The 22,709-nt window shown below is 38.1% G+C and overlaps 1 protein-coding gene across 1 annotated transcript in view; it reads left to right on the top strand.

The window, feature by feature from the left end:
* Positions 1–22,709, top strand: part of GPC6 (glypican 6) — a 1,077,089-nt gene that overhangs the window by 647,696 nt on the left and 406,684 nt on the right. The gene's annotated exons all lie outside the window — the stretch shown is intronic.

Here is a 22,709-nt window from a genome sequence, read left to right as displayed (position 1 = left end):
TTTTCAGGGAACGAAGAGGGAAGCCATGGCTTCATTTGTGAATCACATAGTTTGAGGTCACAGTGGAAATACTTATATAGGCAAGAAAAGCATCCGGTGGATCAGGAGGTGTCTTAGAGAGATCAGGCGCTATGCTAAATGCTTCCTTGTGTTGTCTCGGATATCCTCACCAGAGCTTTCTGAGGAAGGTTCTGTAATCATGTCCATCTGACAGATGAGGAAAGTAGCTTACCATGGTTCAGTAATGTGCTCGGGGTCGCCCAGCTAGCAGGTGCAGACGTCAGGACTTAGAGCTGTCCAACTCTCAAATCCATGCTCTTAATCACTGTTACAGAGCCATCCAAAATGGGTGAATGATTCCAGAATGGGAAGGGAGGACAGAAATAATAGATTTGGCATTAATGTTAGAAGCCAAATAGTTAGAAATGCAAATAACCCACAAACATATGTCTGATAACAAGACCTTTGCATAATGAGAACATTTTTATTGCATATTATATTACTTCACTCAAAGATCTCCTAATGCCTTTTCCAGTATTTTTAATTGTCTTGCAAATAGGGCACATAGGCCAGATTAATCTACTGCTTAATCATAATGCTAAAAGGAATGCTGATTGCAAGCCTAAGTTTTGTTGCTGTTACTTAAATTCTTTTTGAAGGAAATTTTGTGCAGAGAAGATGTCTCCAGAAGTTTAGAAATGAACAGGCTAGTCAGAATGTTCAGCATCAATGGTAGCACAGATGTTTGAGGACTTTGGCCTGCATTAACTGACCATTTCTTTTTTCCCCACTTTTCCTCTTCAAATTTCCAAGAATTTCTTTCCCAGATGATCCAGGAGGCCAGAAGTCCAAAATGAATCTCACAGGGGCTAAAGTCAAGGTGTTGTCGGGGCTGATTCTTTCTGGAGGTTCTAGGAGAGAATCTATTTCCTTGCCTTTCTCAGCTTTCCAAAGCCACTTAGATTCTTTGGTTCTTGGCTCTTTCCTCACATCATTCCAAGCTCCTGCTACTATGACACATCTCGGGCACTTTGTACATGGGACAGAGAGGCAGTTCAGTATAGGACAGCAGATCTCCAGCAGGGGCAATTTTGCTCCCCAATGAGGAGAGGTCTGGAGACTTTTTTGGTTGTTACAACTTGGTGGGGTGGGGAATGAGGAGCGCTGCAGGAATCTTATGGGTATATTCATGTATATTCACTCCCTGCAGCCTAGGAATGCTGCAATGCTCATGACAGCTTCCCCATAACAAAGAATTATCCTTCCTAAAATGGCAATAGTGGCAAGATTGAAAAAATCTTGGTATCTAGGTGATGATTACTGACCCGAGTCTGAAGGCCTGGCTTTGAACCTGGCTCTACCACCCACCAAAGCAGCCTTGGCCATGCATGTCATCTCTCTGGGCCTCAGGAAGTTTGTTTGTTTGTTTGAATTTTTTTTTCTGTCTGTAGAACGGGAATAATAATAGTATCCATCCATCACATAGGATTGTTGTGTGTAAATGTTATGTACATGAAATAAATGTATGTAAATGAGATAATTTATGTAAAACCTCAGAATAGTGCTTGACACATAGTAAGCATCCCATAAATGTTGGTTCTCTTTAATACTAGCATTGGCATTCAGGAAATAGTAACAATTGTTTTCTGTGCCTTTTCAGAGACTTTCAGAATATACTGAAAACAGGTGTAAGGGCAACTTCGGCAGCGTTTTATAAATACAGTACATTTAACTCCAATAGTAAGCCAAATTACTACACCAACCATTGTTTAGAAAATCAAGATGTTTGCAGTACTTTAAGTCCAGCTAATGAGCTATCTAAACCCCTGCCACCTCCCGTGGAGTCTGTCTTCTTTCATAAAATCTCACTTAGGCCACAGAGAAGGACCTGCAAGTAAATAGCTTCATATCCCACAAGGCTGTATCTCAGGTAATCAGACCTTGGCAAAACCACTTAGCATGATGCACTTCTGGCTATCATAATATGCCCTATGGCTTTGGTGGATCCATGTAAATACGGAGGCTCATCAAATCACTAGTTCTCCTATGGTGTAATTTGTTTACTTTTGAACATGCCTGTGTGGTCTTAGAAAATACGCACACAATGCTGTCCTCCCCCCCTGCATGATACATATAGCTCCCGGCCACATGTAGCTGTAGATCATGTGAAGTGTGGTTATTTCCAATTGAGATAGGATGTTTTATACAAATTACATACCACACTGTAGAGCTTTAACATGATAAAAGAACATAGTATCTCATTAACATTTTTAGGCTGATTACATACTGAAACAATAATAGTTTGATATATTGAGTAGAGTATAATGTATTATTAAAATTAAGTTGCGCCTGCTTTTAATTTTTTTAAGGGGGCTATTATTATAAAGTTTAAAATTACATATGTAACTCACATTAGATATCTGTTGGACAGTACTGTTCTAAACTTTGTTCTCTCGGTCTGAGGCAAATACAATGGGAAACACCCAGTCCTAAAAGAGCAAAGCATGTCGATGGACATGAGCAGGAATTGCAAAGGAATTAAATTAAAACATGAGATTTCAGTCCCCTCAGGCAGTGTTTCTCCAGGGGTAATTCTTGAACCACCTGCACCAGAGTCCCTTGGGGTGATTGTGAAAAATGCACAGTCATGTGTTCCGTTCAGTGATCACAGTTCAAAATCTCTGTGTCCAGGAATCTGGATTTTTTTTTTTAAGATTATTTATTTATTTATTTGACGGAAAGCACAAGCGGGGGAAGGGCAGAGGCAGAGGGAGAAGCAGACTCCCCGCTGAGCAAGGAGCCCAAAGGGGGCTTGATCCCAGGACCCTGGGATCATGACCTGAGCCAAAGGCAGATGCTTAACAACTGAGCCACCCAGGCGCCCTGAGGAATCTGGATTTTAAACACATTCCCTCTTGATTCTTAGGTGTACTGACATTTGAAAATCACTGACAAATATACCAAGACTAAAGAGGAAAAAACAAAGATCAGACAACAAAAATACCTCAATACATGAACAATGCCTGATGTAATATGCAGAATACCACTCACCGCTAAACAAAAGACCGAAAGCAGTGAGTATTAGTGAGTTATATTTGGGTTGTGGAGGAACTAGAATTCCAATATCATCTATTTCCACGAGAAGTCATAGTGTACCTCAGCTTTCTGAGATGAAAAGTCATCTTATTCAGAATATATAAATGGAAGTTAGCCCTCTCTGTCTTCACTGTATTAGGTCATCTATAGACCAAACTGCAAAAAAATATTGGGTTGTTTGGTTGTTGCTGTTGTTAAGGGAAAATACTGGTTGTTACGTATCCCTTTTAAAAAACAAACTTTCTTGGAGGAAGGTGGAATGTGTATGTGTGGGTATGTGTGTGTATGCATGTGTGTGTATATATATATGTATGTATATATATATATATATATATATGTAATTGAGTTAGCTAAATAAAGTACATATTAGAAATCCAAAGAAGTCATTTGTGATAAATAAGGTTGCTTATTACTAAGCTACTATGATTATAGAAATTTAATGAAATTTTAATTACATTATGCGCCTACTCAAATATTGGTTTTGAACATTAATCTAGTTACTTGAAAAGCATTTCATGGAATGGGAAATAAGAATGAAATGGCTTATTTACTTATCCCAATGCATTAAAATAAAACTCAGTAGGGAAACTCATAAGAACAAAAATGAGAACCCTATCCAGACATCTCATTCAATAGAAACCACGTGTGGGTTTTTACCTGCATCAGTCACCTTCGGTGATTGAAAAGCACCATAGCTGTGCTCACAAGACAGTGCTTAAAATGCAATATATATATGGCTTAGGTTTAAGTTATGGCCCTACTTGCCATGTGATAAGATTAGAAACCCACCAGGTAAGTTGCTCTTCATAGGTGGGCAAGATGTCTTTTGTTCTGTTCCAAACCAGTGCTGTTTGTCAGGTCCAGTAATCAATAGAAAGGAAGGACGAGAAGGTGGTTAGGGAAAGCCCTAGGGAGAAGTGGGGGAAGGGGGTGCTTGGCTCTGTTAGCAGGAGGCTGACTTTCAACTGCCCTGACAGCTCCACATTGTAATCTCGCATATGTTTTCTGTCCCAGTGATTTCTTTCCTGTTATAAATTACATGGGACAGTGACTTTGCTAAAATCTAACATGGCAAACTGGTGTACTACTCCATATATGTTTATTTTTTAATTATCCTCAGAACTATCCTAGATTCAGGTTAGCAGCCCAGGATGACATGGGAATTTCAAGGGACAGCCAGGTGTTCATTTTATTCGTGAACAGCCTTTAAACATGTATTGTCAGTCAGGTGCATAGTGGCCAACGACTTTTGTCAGTTATCAGATCAGTCATATCATCCGACACATGGAGGAATGTCTTTTGGAATATAACTGGGGCACCTCTGAATGAGCTCTAGCTTCATCTAAAGGCAGAAATTATAGCCTTAAAAAAATACACCAAGAGCAAAAGTTAACACCTACATGTAACACTCTCAAAATTGAGCAGTCTTCATGTGTAATATTATTACCTTTTACTATAACTTCTAAGAAAGAGCAACTGATAGAAATGCATACAGAATTTAACTTCTTTCCAATGACTCACTTTTAATTTTTAAAGACTCTTACATAGGATTGTGTTGCTTAAAAAAAAAGATATTAAAATATCCTCAAGTAGTTTGGTGCACACACGCAAAAATCTCTTCTGATCTTAATTGTGAGAACCAACCCTCTAAGATGATTTTCTTGGCCTGCAAGTTTATCCCCAATGCTGATACTATATCTCAAATATCTTTTAAAAATTAATATAAGTATAACCACTTTTTCGTGAAAACAAAACTATGAAATAGAAGCCAGCCCAATTGATGCTGAATTCGTAAGTAAATTCATTTTTGTTACTTAATCCGAGTCCATAAATAATGCATTTAAGCATTAAATTTAACCAGTTTCATTTCAATTTAATTTGAGGTCCAATGGCTCTTTCTTAGTTTGTAGAATTAAGGTCAACACAACTGGCTGTCTTAGAGACTTAATGTTCATAGATTCTTAGGCTTTAGAGACCCTACCATGTTATGCTAATAGTGAATTGTTTTAAAAATGACATTAGGTTTATTAAATGGTGTAGCTGAAGAATGGTGTCCAGAATATGAAACTCCAATGACCAATATTTTTCACACAAATAAAAAGAAAGAAATTTCGAAAGGCATCAGAAAATTGAATGACAAAGAAAATCCTCCCTGATGTTCTAAGAGCTTTGGGAGGTTATGAAGGCGACAGATTTTAAATTAGAAGCATTCAACTCACATATTTAAAAAATTGGAACAGGATTTTTTTGCAGGAAAGGAAGAAACATCAGGCCTTTTGAAAAAGAATCTTGCTGTTGAATCCCAGCTGACTTGCAATTAAAAATGAAGGAGCAATTGAACATGTCTGAAAAAATTCGATTCCCTATGCATTGGGCATGGCTGAATAGTTTAGACTGTCAAAAACACTAGCTTGCCCAATATATATTAGGGACAAGGAAAAAAAAAGAAACATAAAACTGTTTAATGTAGAACCAGAATTTTGACAGCCTGCATTGTATCTTAATTGCTTTACATTTACTTGGGAAAAGAAAATGCCTTATTTATTCAGAGAAAGACTCAGAGTTATGTTTTTTCAGTTCTTTATCTCAGTTGACATCTGCTGAAATGGCAGATGAGCCAACACAACAAATAAAACAAAACAGAGCACCAAAATTTTAGGGGCACTAAACAGTCTCTTTTTTTAACTACATATTAATGAACAAATGCACACTGCTAAATGTGTCACATACATGGTCCCATCCTATGCTCATTCCAAACTGGAAGGTAAATATACACATTTTGTCCATTTTTCAAAGGGGGAAACTGAGGCACAGAGGCACCATCCTACCAGCGCTCACATAGTTTAGTGTCACAGCTGTATTTCTTATAGAAGCTAACTTTAATTTTCTTCTTTTATATAGATTAAGAATAATATGTATAACTTATGCAAAATAATAGCAAGAAAAGAAATCTTTTTCCTTGCCTTGAGCTCCAAAACCATCTGATTTCAACCTCTCCTTTGACACATATTATTTTCTATTTTGCATTATTATTTACACACTTTTCTGATGTTCTCATTGAACTTAAAGTGCTCCTGCACAATTAGCAGTTTCTTGACTTCACTCTTTTTTATATGCATCAATTTTAATTTAATAGAAGACTTTACATTTAAAAAATACAGGAATTAGGAATATTCACTTGTCTTCTCCCACCTTCCCTAGAAGTTTTGAGCTTTATAACAGAGGAAGCCTCCTCCGTAGACTTTCAGGAAGGATATTAAATCTGGTGTGGATGGGTGAATGCTTGTATGGATAGAGAGATAACAGGCATAATGAATCATATCTGAATTGAATGATACCTCTAGATCTAAATATCACAAATAAATAGCACAAAAAAGGGGTGAGCAAAGGACCTGTTATAGATTTAGAGACCTAATAGATATAGCAGCCAAAAGGAATGTGTGAACCATTTTTGTATCCAGAGTTGAACAAATAAACTGTAAAAGTGTACTTATAAGACAATTGAAGGCTAACACTGAGAATATTTAAGATTTGTTTTAATTTTTAGGTATAATAATGGTATGGTGGCTATGTTTTCTTTTAAGAGTCTTTATCTCTCACAGACACATACTGAGATATTTATGGATGAAATAAGAAGATGTCTGGGATTTGTTTTAAAGTAATTGACCATGGTGGGGTGGGTAGAGAGTAGGCAAACAAGATTGGCTTTATTAATAAGTTGTTGAAGTGAATGATATATGTGTGGAGGTTTTCCCTATTTCTCTGGGTGTTAGAGATTTTCCCAAAATAAGAAAATAAAAATCAAGAAGATTTTAACACATAATTGGTATTGCATTAAATTAACAGTTTCATTCCCAACCTCATAAAACACTACCATTAGACAAGAACAATATAGGTCCTAAAACATGTATGTGCTCCAACACAAACATTTTGATTACAGAGAACCCACTGAGGGGACCTGGGTGGCTCAGTTGGTTAAGCATCCGACTCTTGATTTCCACTCGGGTCATGATCTCAGGATTGTGGGATCAAGCCCCGCGTCAGGCTCCGTACTGCACTGGGCATAGAGCCTGCTTAAGATTCTCTCTGCCCCCCCCCCACCTCTCTCTCTCTTTCTCTCTCTCCCCCTCTCAAAAAAAAAAAGAGAGAGAGAGAGAGAGAACCCACTAGATATCTAAAATAGACTAGAAAACTTATGCTATATCAAATAATACAAAACCTTTGAATAGCAACATAAAATAGAAGTCAAGATTTAAGTTTTCTGATGAGCGGACAGAAACCGTGTGGTGTGTTAGAACACCGAGTGCTGGATACAGGAGATATTCTTCTCATTTATACAGTGCTGGAGAGGGTAAGAGTGCCTGATTGTATTAGGTGTCTCTACCATCATGCCTTGTAACTCCCAAACTTGATGTTTTCAGGTCCACTGGCCCACCATATAAATTCATCAGAGGGATATGAATTGTGGCCTGTGATTAAGGTACAAGCCAATGGCTTGAAATGTCGACCATGGCCGTGCAGTACACCCTGCTCCTAAGATGTATTTTGACACTCTCATCAGTAGTGGATTTTGTTTTTATTTTCAAAGCCCTGTATAAAACATGGAATAGTTGAGTGATTTCTGAAGCAGTCAAAATATCAGCTTCTTCCACATGAACGAACCAAGACATATTTTGTGCAACTGCTTGTGTCTATCCTTAGAGATGATTTGTCAATCATTCCAGCACTAATAAGACCATCCAGGAAATAGTATATTCATCAAAATAGACACTTAAATATGAACTCTTTTGTAGGACATTGTCTCAGGTCTCCAGGGACCTATCCCAGAGAAGAGGCAATATATCCTTAGCTTGACCAATGCCCAGGACTTTAAAATAGTGTATTTAAGTTGGTCTTTAAAAATATGCAGAACTTTAGTACAGTGCAAAATGATGATAATGTCAGTTTTGACTCTTGCATTAGGGTCTTTCATAAAAGGTACCTGGTGTACAGAAATCTCTTACACAATGTCCTCCAGGCTGGTCGGCCATATGTATGGAAGGTATTCGAACATTAAAGAAAATCCTAAGTCAGGGCTCAGATGCAAGATTTCACATCTTATTATGTAAGAGAAACGTTGTCTAAATGTGAAACTAAGCTACTATCCTCATTCATGATAGTGGAAAGCATTTCACACAACAGATAGCATGGTAACTAGGTGAGTCATATGTTGCTGCATAACAAATTACTCCAAAACTTAGCTTAAAACAACACACATCCACTGTCTCAGAGTCTCCATGGGTTGGGAATCCAGGTACAACTTAGCTGTGTGTCTCTGCCTCAGAGTCTCTCATAAGGTGTCGAGGTGTCTGCTAGGTCTGTGGTCTCATCTAAAGGCTCTCCTGGGGCAGGAGTACTTCCAGGCTCACTGATGGGATGTTTTACTGAGTCTCAGATCCCCTTGGCTGTTGGCTGGGGGCCTCCTGGGTTCCTTGTTGCATGGGCTTCTCCACAGGACAGTTCAGAATATGTGAACTGCCTTCCCACAGAGTGAGCAAGCAAAAGAGGGTAAGCAAGAGGGAAGCCACAGTCTCTTTGTAACCTAATCATAGAAGAGATATGTCATCACTTTTACCATATTGTATTCACTAGAAGCAAGTCACTATGTCCAGTTCACACTCCGGGTGGTGGGGGGGGATTACACAAAGGTATGAATGCCTATGGTTGGGGATCTTTGGGAGCCATCTTAGATGTTGCCAACCATACTAATAGTATTTTCAAACTACTTAACGAATGTTACATAAAAGTAGCAGTAGAGCATTGTACCTAGGTTTTGATGCTGACGGAAGGCTATTTTGTAACTCTCAGAGTTTTCACTTTTGTTCATTCTCCTCCCTCTGCATGGTTTGTCTCACCCCATTCCTTTTGCCCAAGATACACAAATATCTACCCATCTTTCAAATCACATCCTACGCATCCCTTTCTTTACGTCTCCTTTTTCTGACTTACACAAGGTGGAGCTGACCTCTGCTTTCTTAATTCTCCTGGACTCTGCTGTAGCCTCTTTGAAAGCCCAGTAGCACCTGTTTACACCCTATATCACCTGTGTGTCTCTCTACTCACCCAGCAGACTGAACTTAGCTTACGGCAAGGACAATTAATAAATATTTGCTGGGTAAGTGAATAATGGATTATTTCTCAGTTGCTATACAATTCTATGCATAGTGTATTCTACATGGAATCCCATCTTAAAGGGGGATAGGTCTAAAGATAGTAAATAAGGCAAAAACTGCTTAGAATCAGAATCAAATGACTCAAGAAACTGGCTTAACCTGTTGATATGCCTACATAAAAAGAGATACTCAAAACTGACACATTGGTAAGAATAGAAAAGCTACACCCCTCATCTCACTCTCACTTTTTTTGTTGTTACTGAAGTATAATTAATGAACAGTGTTATATAAATTTCAGGTGTGTAACATAATGATTCAACAATTCATTCAGTGCTCACCACAGAGGTAGTCACCATCTGTCACTGAACAACATTATTATAATATTATTGACTATATTCCCTATGCTGTACTTTTCATCTCTATGACTTATTTATTTTATAACTACAAATTTGTATGTCTTAATCCCCTTCACCTGTTTCATCCATCCCCCCTCCCCACCCACCCTCCCTCTGGCAACCACCAGTTTGTTCTCTGTATTTGAGTCTGTTTGTTTGCTTGGTTGGTTGGTTTTTTAGATTCCATATATAAGTAAGATCATATGGTAATCAAGAGCCTTTTCGAAATGTCTTCCTTCTTTTATTTCTCCAGTCCTGTTTCTCATTACTGTTGTACTCTCCTGCATTAATGAGCCCCAAGAAATGGGCAGACACCAACTCTTATCTGAGGATGAGTTAGAGGGAATAGCGAGACAGGTAGGGCAGGAGGGAAGGTTCTGATCTCTTGGACATTAATAAACGCTATCTTTGTCACAGTTCTGGGATTTGATTGAAATATATTTTATGAATGATGTGTTGTTATTTTTCCTGAAATAGGGGGTCAGTTGCAAATCACAAATACCACAACTGAGTTCTCCCATCCCACAGCACTCCTGTATCCCGCACCGTGGGGTTCCACACAGTACCTGTGAGTCCTACACGGTTCTCCTCACAGCCAGGCAGTATGTGGCAGTTTGCTGAATCCAGTGCCTTAGTATAAGGGACTCCCGTAATTGCAGCAAATCTCCATAGGCTAAAACATTTTTCAATTTCTTCTATCCCTTTGATAATGTGAAGAAAAACTTTATTTAAGCATAAGATACCCAGGTTTTATTTTGTTTTATATTTGTTTTGCGGTCACCAGGCAGTTAGGAAAAAAAAATCCCAAGTCCATTTGTACCCTGTGTGTAAAGAGTTTCAGTAAATACGTTTGTTGTGTTATTATATTGCAAAGAATCTATTAGTTATAATTCACGGTTCTTTGACATAGTAAATTCTGTTTATTGTATTTGTTTAATTATGGTTTTGGTGAATTGATTGTAATTTTTATTGTGGGCTCATCTTCAGCAGGACTTTACCTGTGCAACAGAGGGCAAATTGGAATTTGGGGGTGTCCCTCCAGAAAGGATTTGTACTGGCTTCCACCAGACTAGTCAAGGGTATCACTGACCAGAATCCTCGGCAAGGAGGATCCTTGTTACATGAGGGGTGTAAATTTGACTTCCAAACTCAAGTGAAAGCAGACCCAAGATTAACATTTTCAGAATATTTTACATACTCAGAGCCTATGTTGTCTTTCCTGTGCCAGTGGGCCACTTTTTCTTTTTTCTTTCCTTAATCCATGTTTCAGAGTGTAGGCCCAGTGGTGTGGGGATAAATAGCTAAGAACCAACTCTTTGGGAAAAAACTATATGCCTATATGTACAAATGTAAGCTTCTCATAAATTTTACTGACAACAAAGAATATACACCTATTACAAATAGTAATAAAATATAAAATACTCTTAATTTTAAGTTCCATATAGCCAGTTGATTCTCATAGAATGCTTTTGTGGAAGTAAGCAAAGATTCCCCCAATGAGAACAAACCAGGGCTCTATATTCAGAGCGTGCTATATAGCAAGGGAGTCAGCCATCACTTGTATTAGGCAGAGACTCAATGGCATTCCATTTAGGGCAGTGGGAAAGTTTTACAGTGAAGAAAAGAAAGGAAAGCTTCTGGTATGCTCTGACTGGAAGTTGCTGGCAAGGGGAAGCTGGAGGAGGCGAACTAGAAGCGGTCATCTTACATGATTAGGTTGGGGAGCATATTTGGCTTTTTCTGATTTATCCTCAGATGGAAGGGTGGATGAAAAATAGGGAAGCTGGAAAACGTTGACCGAGTCCTGAGTATTCTAGGCTGACTGCTGCAGAGGTTTTGGATCAGAGTTCTGGGGTCCTATAGAGTCTGGCCATTGTCCATGTTATAGTCAGTCTTTCACTTCCATTGATTTTCGCCAAACTCTTGTGGCCGTGGCTCTGGCTGCAACTGGCAAATGGCTGTAGTTCCAACATTTGTGTTGGTTGCCATGTTTGTTTTTGTTAATGAATATGAATAACAACAAAAATGAGTGTGTGTTGGAATTATATTTGTTCATGAATGATATGAGTGACTACTGAATCAGACAAGACAGATATCAGACACTTTAAAGATTTATTTATTTATTTATTTACTTGAGAAAGCGTGGGGGAGGGAGAGGGAGAAAGGATCTCAAGCAGATTCCACGCTGAGCGCAGAGCCCGACGTGAGGCTTGATCCCACAACCCCGAGATCACAACCTGAGACAAAACCAAGAGTTGGAAGCCTAACCGACTGCTCCTCCCAGACACCCCCACACCATTTAAGTTGCATCTTCACTGTTAACAAATTCCCATCACTGTTTAAGTCTAGGCCATCAGCAAAGCAGTAAGTGAAGCCCTGTAGCCTTTGCAAATTTCCATAGTATAATACTGCTATCACGGCCAATTTCAGGGTACCAACATGATATTACTGAGCATGGCGTTTGCAAGAAATGTGCAGAGGAACACTACCAGTATTATGTAGAATGTCCTCCATAGAGATACAATGGACATAAATAACCTCAAAAACATAGGTCATAGTGAAATATAATGAATAATTGGGAACTACTGTGTTTTGAATGTTTATTACCTTTGTTTTAATGTAATATATTTACTTGCAAATGTACACAATTTTAAGTAATGCATCTGTTTGACGACAAGTTCACAAAATTTGTGAAAGTTTAACAATTGCCAGTATATTCATGGTGTCAAGACACAGAATTTACATCGATATGCAAAAGGGTTAATCCCTCTGGCTTCCTGTTTTTGAGACTTTGGGTGTGGGTTTTTGTTTCACCTTGCCCAGGTCCAGGCAGTCCTCACCTCTATGCGAAAGGCCACTAAAATCCAGAGCTTTATGTCTCCCCCTGCGTCAGGCAGCTCGGGCCCCTGCTGCTCTTTAGTTTCATCTTGGATTTTGGCACCTAGGGATTTTCCTTATTCTCTTTCTACCTTATTATGCATTTAAAAGGGTGTTTTTATAATCTCATCCAGCATTTCTAGGTGTTTTGTTGAGGGAAGTTTTTAAGATGTCTGATTTTAAGATTTCAGAAACACTGCCAGGAATAGAAGGCACCTGTCTCGTATTAGCACTCTGGAGAAATTTCTGACCTTGACTCTGACACTGTATAAGCAAGTTTTTCTGACCTTCAAAATTCAGCTTTTCAAGACTTGCTAATCACCCAAGTTCAGTTGACTTTATGCATAACAACTTGCAGTGCTTCAGTGATTCTTATCATTTTTGGCCTTCAAGAGACATGCTTTGATTGAGAAAAAGAGGACCAGTCGTTCCTAGATGAGCGGGCAATGAGGAACGTGCTGTGGGAGCAGAGTTGACTGCCCCATGCCTGGCTGGTTGCTCGGTGCAGCGCTCAAACATGTTGATTTCAAAAAGATGTTTAAAGGCAAGACAGTGACATATTCGTCCAAAGTAAAGAATGAAAGAAAGAATTTGTCCCTAAGTTAGAAAACATTCACATAAATTCATGAAAAAAGGTGTTAAAGCACAATGAACCATCAGTAGGAAAAAAAAAAAAAGATTAATGGTGGTAGTTCACTGACTTCTGAAATAGTCTCATAATTACAAAACACACAAGAAGAACATGAAGTTGGATAAGGGAAGCAATTGACGGATATCGAAATGTAAGTTTTTAAATTTATCAACACGAACAACCACAATATTGATCTAAAAATAAAAGTTTAGGCAACTGAATTGAATAATGCCTTGTTTTCAAAAGTTACTGTGATATATAGAAGTCTATATAAGAGAAAATACCCGTATCAGTGAATACAGTCTGACACGTAGAATGAATCAACACCGCTTCATACTAAAGTTGAATTCCTGTACAAAAGAGTGGGTTTTTTCTCTTTGACATATTTCTTTTTCTTTTCTTTTCTTTTTTTTTTTTTTTTTTACCACTAAAATAGGTAGTTTCCCTTATGGTACTTGGCTCTGTTATTTTTATAGATTTTGGAAACTTTCCTAAAATTCTTTGGAGAATTAGCCTGGTCCTAAAGGAATCTCTTTCTTTAGACAGAAAATGTCATCTGAGCACATAAAGCTCAGGGATTGAGGAGGAGATGTGCCTGTGGCTATCTCCCACTTTTCAGTTTCCCTTACTGTTTATCAGTTTAAGTAGCATCCTTAATTTTCCCACCCTCATTATTTGGGGGTATTGTTATATCCTGGGTGTAACTTCTAGAATTCTCTTCTGATAATACAAACATCTCAAGTAAATTTAAATTAAGAAACAATAAAGTCAGTCATCAGTTACATGATTTTAACTGGTCCAAAATGGACTTTGTCTTGGAGTGGTATCAACAGATACATCAACTCCTTATAAAAATAAAAATTTACCTGTCAACCATGCATTAAAAGAGCCCCTGTTAAATGACTATATTCTTCCTATCATATTTTCTCTGATTCAAATACATATTCATGTAATATAAATTTCATTTTATGCAAGAATGACAACTAGTTGTGTCAGGCTAGATGGATTTGATTGATTTTCTTAACAAATGTTTTCTTTTAGAGAATCCAATTATCCTTATAGGCCATCTTGGTGAATGTACGCTTGTTCAATAGCTTGATTCCTAGATGTGGATTCATTTAATCATGTTTCACTATAAATTCATGAACTGTAGATAGTGGTGTCCAAGCAATTTTTTTCTTAAATTATTAGTGGAAATATCCAATGTTGGGTGTGGATTTAAATCATTGTCCCTGGTACAAAATATGTTTCATAGCAAAAATATGATTTAATGCATAATTTATTTGAGGATTAGCAAAGATGCAGGAGGTGTTCCTTTCCAAACGCAAACATTTTGAAAAACAGTGCTAGATAAGTAAATACGATGCTTTGAGAGGGAGTGTGTGAGGCAGTAAATGTCATCCCCAACTCAGATAAACAATAAAATTATATTTATGTGATGATGGAGATGTTTTTGTGGCATCCGTGCACCTTTAAAATGCAGCCAGGATTATTGATGAATATGCCCTTTACAGTTGCTTTGGTTTGCCTGTTTTTTGTTTGCTTTGTAGTCATCTTTGACAGATAAAATTGTTTTTCCATTAATCCCCCTTCATTCCAATTTTTTTTAAATACCCATATGTTCTGATATTTCCAAAACAGTGAGTTGAGATATAAAACTTATCTGCGGAGATGACAAAGCTTTCCCCCTTCATTTTAAACTGACATTTGTTATTGATTGAATACTTAGTGTTTACCCCAACTTCGGGAACCTTCTACATAATTGGCTTTGTTTTGTTTTTACCCATAGGCAAAGTCCTTTCTCTGTCTCAAATTTAATGTCTCCAAATTACTTTTAATTTTTTTTTCATTTCAAAAGATGTTTGTTTTCCTAATCAATGAGAGATTTCAGTAATATTCCGAGACACTTTTCTTAGTGCTTTAACCTGCAATTTAGAAAACAAAGCAACTTTCAATTACCAGCTTATGTTGTGCTTTGCCTGGTACAAGCAATGACACTCGCCCTTGGAGAAGTCACTAGATTTTTGTGTTGGTGTGTGCACATGTTTATATGTGAGGGTGTATGCCTATTCGATTATGGTTGAGAGCCTAATAAAAAATAACCAAATTAATAGACCCTGATATTCAGAGGGCATAAAATCTGAGCTTTTCAAGGATCCCTCAAATTCACAATGAAGGAATAAATGATGGACAAGAACAGGTTCACAAGGCTGAATTGAGATGGACATATTAAACATTTGCCGGACTCAGCCATTACTCAAGTAACATCCCGCACTAGAGGTGCAGCTTGATGAATAAAAATATCTAAGAAGGTCTAACAGAAGTTACCTAGTACTGGGAGAAGAAGGGATGGGGAATTACTATTTAATGGCTACAGAGTTTCCGTTTGGGATGGTGGAAAATTTCTGGAAACGGACAGTAGTGTAGTGATGGTGACATGACATTGTAAATGTTCTTTATGCAATCAAGTTGTATATTTAATATGGCTTAAATGATAAACTTCATGTTATGTAGGCTTTACCATAATGAAAATTAATTAAGTAATTGAAAAAATAAAATATCTAAATTTCATGAAAATTGAGGAACAACAACAAATTTGAAATACTGAAAATGTGAGATACCTGAATGGCAAGGATTTGCCATATTAGCTAGTGATATTTATGTTTAAGCTTTAGAAAATGGGGTGCCTATTCCTCTATTACACTTAGATAATACATATATATAAAGGAATACACTATTTTCTTTTGGCTCATGTGCTATCTAGCGCTATAAGGTATGCCTTTTAAATCACCTGCTCCAGTATGTTTAGATGAGTAGACCTCAAAGTTACTAATGATGATGATATTAATTATGATAAATTTATGCTGATTCCACTTGTCCTTACTGGTCACAACTGCTTAGTCTGATCTCTTGTCTCCTGATATTTTACCTAACCGAGTGATTAAGTGATGATAGCAGAGGATCACTCTCTGTTCACTTTGATTCATCTACAAACATCCGTATTTTCATGATTCTGCCTGTTTTGTGGACCTGTCTGTGACCTTCTCTTGTACTTGACAGAGTTGGTTGTGCATCCAGAAACTATTCTGAAGCCAGGGCAATTTTTTATTGTCAAAGCTCATAGGTGCTGGACATTCACAGAGGAGAAATCTCGAGTCCTCAAAACTAATTTTGCTCTCTCAGATTCCTGAGGAGAGTTACCCATCATCCCCTTTTACCCTAGCAGACAGGACTCCCCTCCTCAGAAGAACTTACCTAATTTGGTGGTCTGAGGGTGTAAAAGGGTGAGTTTGGCCAAGGTCATATTATCCTTTATGTTGGTAACAGAAAATAGCAAAAATAATATTTTATTGTGTTTTACATGCAAGGTAAATTCAAGTAAAATAGAAAATTTAACTTATATATTTCAGGAAAATTATTTGGGCAGTAAGAGTAGGTATGCCATTTCATGCCGACCCACTCTTACCAGCCTATTTTCCTGATAAATGCTTTTCATCCTCAACAAAAGACAGAACATTACTTCCTGCTTGATGCCTTCCTCAAACCTCCCAGGTCACTTTAATCTGCTGAACCTGCCAAGTTTAATTATTATTATTTTATTTTAAGTCCTTATCATTCTCTTTATCTTCTGGAGCTCTCTAGGGCTGGGAGTATTCCCACTATTCAATTTCCCACTATCTTCTTACACTAGAGCATTGTCATTTTTCTGCTTTTTTCCCCAGTAAGCCTTGAGTGAATGAATGAATGATTATAAGTGAATGAAAAAATATCTAGCCTTACACATTTTATTTATTATTTTGCTTCTATTTTGCTGATATTTAGTAAAGGCTTTTGAATAGGAAGTTTGATTTTAACTTCTATTTCTTAGAAGCACTGTGACCCTGATAAATTACCCAACCTCTCTGAGCCTCAGTTTCTTCATCTGTATAGTAAGGCTAATAATACTTATTTCAGAGGCTCAAAAGGAAGATGAAGTAAAGGCCGTCAGGTGATTAGTATTAGGGAACAATCTCTTGAAAAGAACTAATCACAGCAGCAAACGAGATGTAAACAAAATCTTGAATTTTCCTTATAAGACAATATTCAGAAGAGAAATCAAGAGCCACAAAGGTCAGTGGAGCTAATTAGCTACCAGGGATGAAATGATGGATATATTTCATAAGTAATCTTCAACCTGAAATAAACAGGTTGTGTTTTAGATGATTGCTTCTCAGTCAATTACCTTAGAGCTCAGAACTAACCTGCTCCATGCAATCAGCATGCCAGTAGATGGCTCAGTTCTGAGAACAGCCCGTAGCTACCTGACAATATGCAGTGTTAAAGAATTGTCCATTCCAGGGGCGCCTGGGTGGCTCAGTCATTAAGCGTCTGCCTTCGGCTCAGGTCATGGTCCCAGGGTCCTGGGATGGAGTCCCGCATCGGGCTCCCTGCTCCGCGGGAAGCCTGCTTCTCCCTCTCCCACTCCCCCTGCTTGTGTTCCCTCTCTCGCTGTGTCTCTCTCTGTCAAATAAATAAATAAAATCTTTAAAAAAAAAAAAAAGAATTGTCCATTCCAGTTACCATACCTGTACGTTTTTCTGCACAGTAGAGTATATAAGTCAAGCTCCCAGGGAGGCATGAGATATTCACACAGTAGCACTGTTACTGGCTGACACATCTGGGGGGAGAAAGTCTGAGAATTTTGGCAGGGGAGTAGGTCCAAAAAATGCAACTTATTGAAACCAGGTAATAAAATTAAAATTAAACAAAAAATGGGCTTTTATACCCATTTCCAAGATGGTGATCAAAATCAACCAAAAATCTCAAATGAATCTTTAGGGAAGCTGTTACGATGGGAAGAATTGGATGAATGTTATTGTGAACTAGAACCACGTTAAAATCCTGACTTTGCCATCTATGACCCCAGAATTGTGAAAACTGTATGCACCCTCTTGAGTTTTAATTTCCTTACATGCAAGGTGAGAACATGAATATAATACTTGACACAGTCGCCAAGAATGATTATATGCCATAATTTATTTTAATTTATTAGGAAGATCTTTCATATATCATTCGTCTCTCACTTTTGACCTCCCACATGAGCTCACATTTACACACAAAAAATATGTAGATTTCATTGTCCTTGAAACTGTGCCATTACAAACATCACCATTATTGGGGTTTTTTTTCTTTCTACAGAATTCTCAAACTTTCATGTTTCTTTCTTAAGCCTACTACTCCTCTTTATCATTCTCATCGTGCCACCCTTCGAAGTCATCAGAAACTCATTTTGCTTAGCGTTTCCATTCACCTCGCTGCCCTGACTCCCTCTGAACTAAGTCCTCCTCAGGGTCTTCCTTTTTCACCACTTTTGCTCCAGGGTCTTCACCTCTCTTTTCCAGGGTCTTTGTACAAGCCACCTACCCCTGTGATTTTTCTACTTCTGTTGAGTGTTCTCACGTAAAGATTTTATTTAGCTTTTAAACCCTTCCTTTGAATGTCCTCTTGTCTTTCTCCTTTCTCCCTTGCTATTGTAGTCTTATCTCCTGAACATTTGCTTCCCTCTTTCCCCCTCAGCCTGGGGCTTTCAGTCCACCTCTAGTGGAATATTTATCTCTAGTTCTTTTGTTTTTCCCCCTGCATTATTGCCCTGGTTTTTTGTGTCTTCCTTTCCTTCTCATTTGAACAAAGCCACCCCTCCTTAAATAAGTCCTGTGGCTCCCTTTCTTAGAACAGTCCTGTCCCGTGTTCATTCCTCTACATCTTGTTCTTCTTAGATATTTTCATTTTTCTCATCAGACTTTTCTTACATTTGAAATCTAACTATGTATTTCCCATAGTTTTATTTTGAATTGTTATTCCAATACTCTAAATTCATCTTGATAGATATTATTTCCTTCTGTTCCTTCAGATTGGCTTTGCTTTTTTGACTCCCTTTTCCTAGGATCTATTTCTGGAAAGTTTGCCCTGATATATCAGATCATGAAGTCATAAAATCGTAGAGGTGGAAGGAACCATAAATATCACTTAGTCAGACCATAGGTGTTAACAAGAAGGAAAATGACTGGGAAAATTTTTCCAAAAGCTCAACTCATAAGTGTCACCCCCTCCTCAGAAACTTGAGGTAGAGCCTCATTCTGTATTGATGTTGTCCAATGCTACTTATATAATTTTCATTTTTTCTATTGAAAAAAAGTGTATTGATACAGTGCGTATGCTTTTAGAAGTTTGACAAAATATACATAACATGAAATTGTTCGTTTCAGCCATTTTAAGGTGTACGCTTCAGTGGCGTTAAGCATGTTGGTGATATTGTGCCACCATCACCACTATCTAGTTCCAGAACACTTTTTATCATTCAAAAGGAAACTCCTTACCCATTAAGCAGTCCCTCCTTAGTCCTCCCTTGCCCCCAGCCCCTGGCAACCACCAATCTGCCTTCTGTCTCTAAGGATTTACCTGTTCTGTATAGTTCTTATCAATGGAACCACAAAGTGTGGTTTTTTGTATCTGGTTTCTTTCACATACACACATACATATAATAAGCATTTTCTCTTAAATCTTCTTCTACATTTACAGTGCTTTTTTCTCTTCCAAAGTTTTGCACATTCTCTTTTTATGGGTGGTAATATTACGTTCTTTTTCCCACCTCGGAAACACCTTTCTGATATAGACTTTAACTCATGAAGCACACAGATGAAGTGTGTCTTAGGTGGTCCTGTGTAACAGGTCTGCATGGGAAACTCCGGGTGGGCACTCAGTCTCACTCGACAAAGCTCCTTCACTCCTTCTGGTATTTTTCTCTGGTACAGTCTCTCAAATAGTTCCAGGAGGAAGACCAATATGAAGTTTCCAAAACTCCTCACTTGCCCTAGATTTTGTAGCTCCAGTATGTCCAAAACCAAAGGCTGCCTCCTTCAGCATCCACCATCTGCTAGTGTAGTTGGGAATGCGGAGATTTGTCACACTTATGCTCTTGAGTTGTCCACATGGCAACTACTTCACATCGATTGCTCCTTCCCTCCCCCAGTGATCTCTGCTTACTTTCTGTAGATTTCTGCCTGACAGTCCTGCACTGTTGTTCTTACAGAATGCTGGATCCCTTGAGTGCCATTGACTAGGGGGAAAATGGTGGCTGGTCACACTTTGCTTTATTGCCCTGCCCCACCTCTGTTTCTTCCCTCTTTATTATCTCTCTTTTGTCTCTACCAACAGACCTTTTGATATCTTCCTGCCAGTGTGAGGTAAAGAAGGAAGCTGATTATTGTTGGGTAAAGAAGGAAGCTGGCTATTTGTTGGGTAATGCTTGAATGAACCACATAAGCATGCACTTCTACCTGCCAAACACAAATGTGAATTTTCAGTGATAATATAATCTAGCTCCACATTAAGGAAGCAATATTATCTACACAGATCACCATCTTCAAAGACAACAGGGTTCAATATTCACTATTATGCAGATTGGTGTCAATCACACACACTCATTAACAAACAACAAGATGTACCTTCTGCCATCAAAGTTATGCTCAAGAGCCCACCTACATGAAAAACAGAGTCATCTACTCACTGATGACAATACAAACACCTGGTAGAATGTTTAGAATTACTGCTTTTCTGTCCCTTAACACAAAATCACATTTCTAGGTGATACCTCACTGCTTTTTGTGAACAGAAGATGGTTATGTGAATATCTCCTATACAAGTAAGGGGGCTGTTGAGCAGGATGTTGAGATGGGGGGACAGCATACCAGTTTCATGTTCCTTGGATTCATCCCATTTAAATTAACAATCAGAATCATCACGATATTATTTCTGTCTGGGCAACTGTTGTACTCTTATGAGGCAGCCTTTTATAATAAACCTTACCTTGAAAGAATTTAACAGGTATCTCTTAATAAAAACTGCTTTAATATTCTTACCTTCTGTCTTCATTTTTTTTCCACCTTCATCTTGATAGAGAAGTTAGCCCTAATTAATATATTTTCATTTTCCTACCTTTTAGTCATAATTCTGTCTTTTCTTCCTCTCTCTACCCCAGTGAATTTTTCAATTTTTTGGCTGTTTCATTTCTTCAGCTAATGACAGCTTACAAGTAACTGCCTACCCTCTTACTCGGAGTGGTTGAGAGAGATGGGAACCATCTTGTAAAGCAAATATATTGCCCTACATTTATTTCTTTCCCCCAGACCTCCTGTTACTGTCCACCTTCTACTCTGGTTGGCGTCCTTGAACTGCTGTTCTACCCGCCCTTCTTTCTCTCCCTTGGTGGCCATATTGGCTTCCTCCAAACATGCAATCCACACTCATTAGACCCTTGTGACAATTCTCCAAGCACGCTGGGGATATATCATTATCATCCTTCATCCAGCAGATTACCTATTGAAAAGATTGGGGTCAAGAACCCTGGTGTTCTACATCCAAGTGTGATTATTTTTCCTCCTTATTACTGCCAAAATAGTGATGCTAGTCATTTCAATGTGAAAACTAGTCAACTTCAGACTATTTTACCGGAGAAATCCATATTAAATAGAGATGATGAGTGCTTGTTTCTCTAGGCCACAAGTCAAAAAGGATTTTCTCCAAAACAAAACTGTTGAATATATGAGGATTAGTATGTGAAAGCACATCCTGCTGTTTCCACTTCTGCCCCAATCCTAGATTGGGATGACACAATCAATTAATCAAGTACCAAGTATTTATTCAGCACATACTCTCTACTAAATGGAATTAAAGCCAAAAGAGCCACATTTTTCAATTGATGTAAAGGGCAAAAATATATCTGTGTCCAACCGGGCATATTTGTTTTCAACAGATGGATAGGCACCTTCTTCTATTCATCTGCATTTCATTGACTTCCTTTCCAAATGCATGTTCTACAGTCACAGCCGCCTTTGGAAATTTTCCTCATTTAGAAATGATTGTAGAAAATCCTTCCGCCACTTGGTTCTTTTCAAGGTGACTTATGTAGAACCTAGATAAAAACATCTGTGTACAGGAGGTTATTTTAAAAACCATTTTGCATATTATTGTATTTTCTTTCTAGAAATGTCTACTAATATGATATCCCATAATTGTCCCATTATCTAAACCCATTTTTAGGTAGCCTGTGAGGGACAAGATTTCTGGGTCCTCTTGGCATCAAGGCAACAGATGTGAATTATGTGTCCACGGTGTTGTTGAAAGATGAGGGAGTTTATTATACAATCCGGCGTCTAGAAATAAGTGCTTCTACCTTTGGATTCCTTCCAGGGATAAAGTTATCTCTTTAGTCTATGTCAACCCACTTTGGTGAGTAGATAGACTAGCTAGCTAGACTGGACTGAATAGGTGTACTAGATCTCAGAGGTCAACCAGGTGGCCAACACTGCCAGAGCTCTCTCTATAGCCAGGCACTGTTCCAAGTGTTTTACAAGTATTAACCATTTAATCCTTAAAATGACTCTAGGATCTAAGTATAGATAGTACCCATTTTACAAATGAGGAAACTGGGGCATAAAAGGTTTAAGTAGATTGCCCAAGATCACACATCCAGTAAGTATCAGAACACAACCCAGCAGTCCGATTCCTTCACTACCTCTA

The sequence above is a fragment of the Neomonachus schauinslandi genome, chromosome 3 (assembly GCF_002201575.2).
Source record: "Neomonachus schauinslandi chromosome 3, ASM220157v2, whole genome shotgun sequence".
Taxonomy (NCBI): Eukaryota; Metazoa; Chordata; class Mammalia; order Carnivora; family Phocidae; genus Neomonachus; species Neomonachus schauinslandi.
The sequence above is the reverse complement of the archived record's forward strand: the minus strand, read 5'-3'. Positions and strand labels throughout refer to the sequence as shown.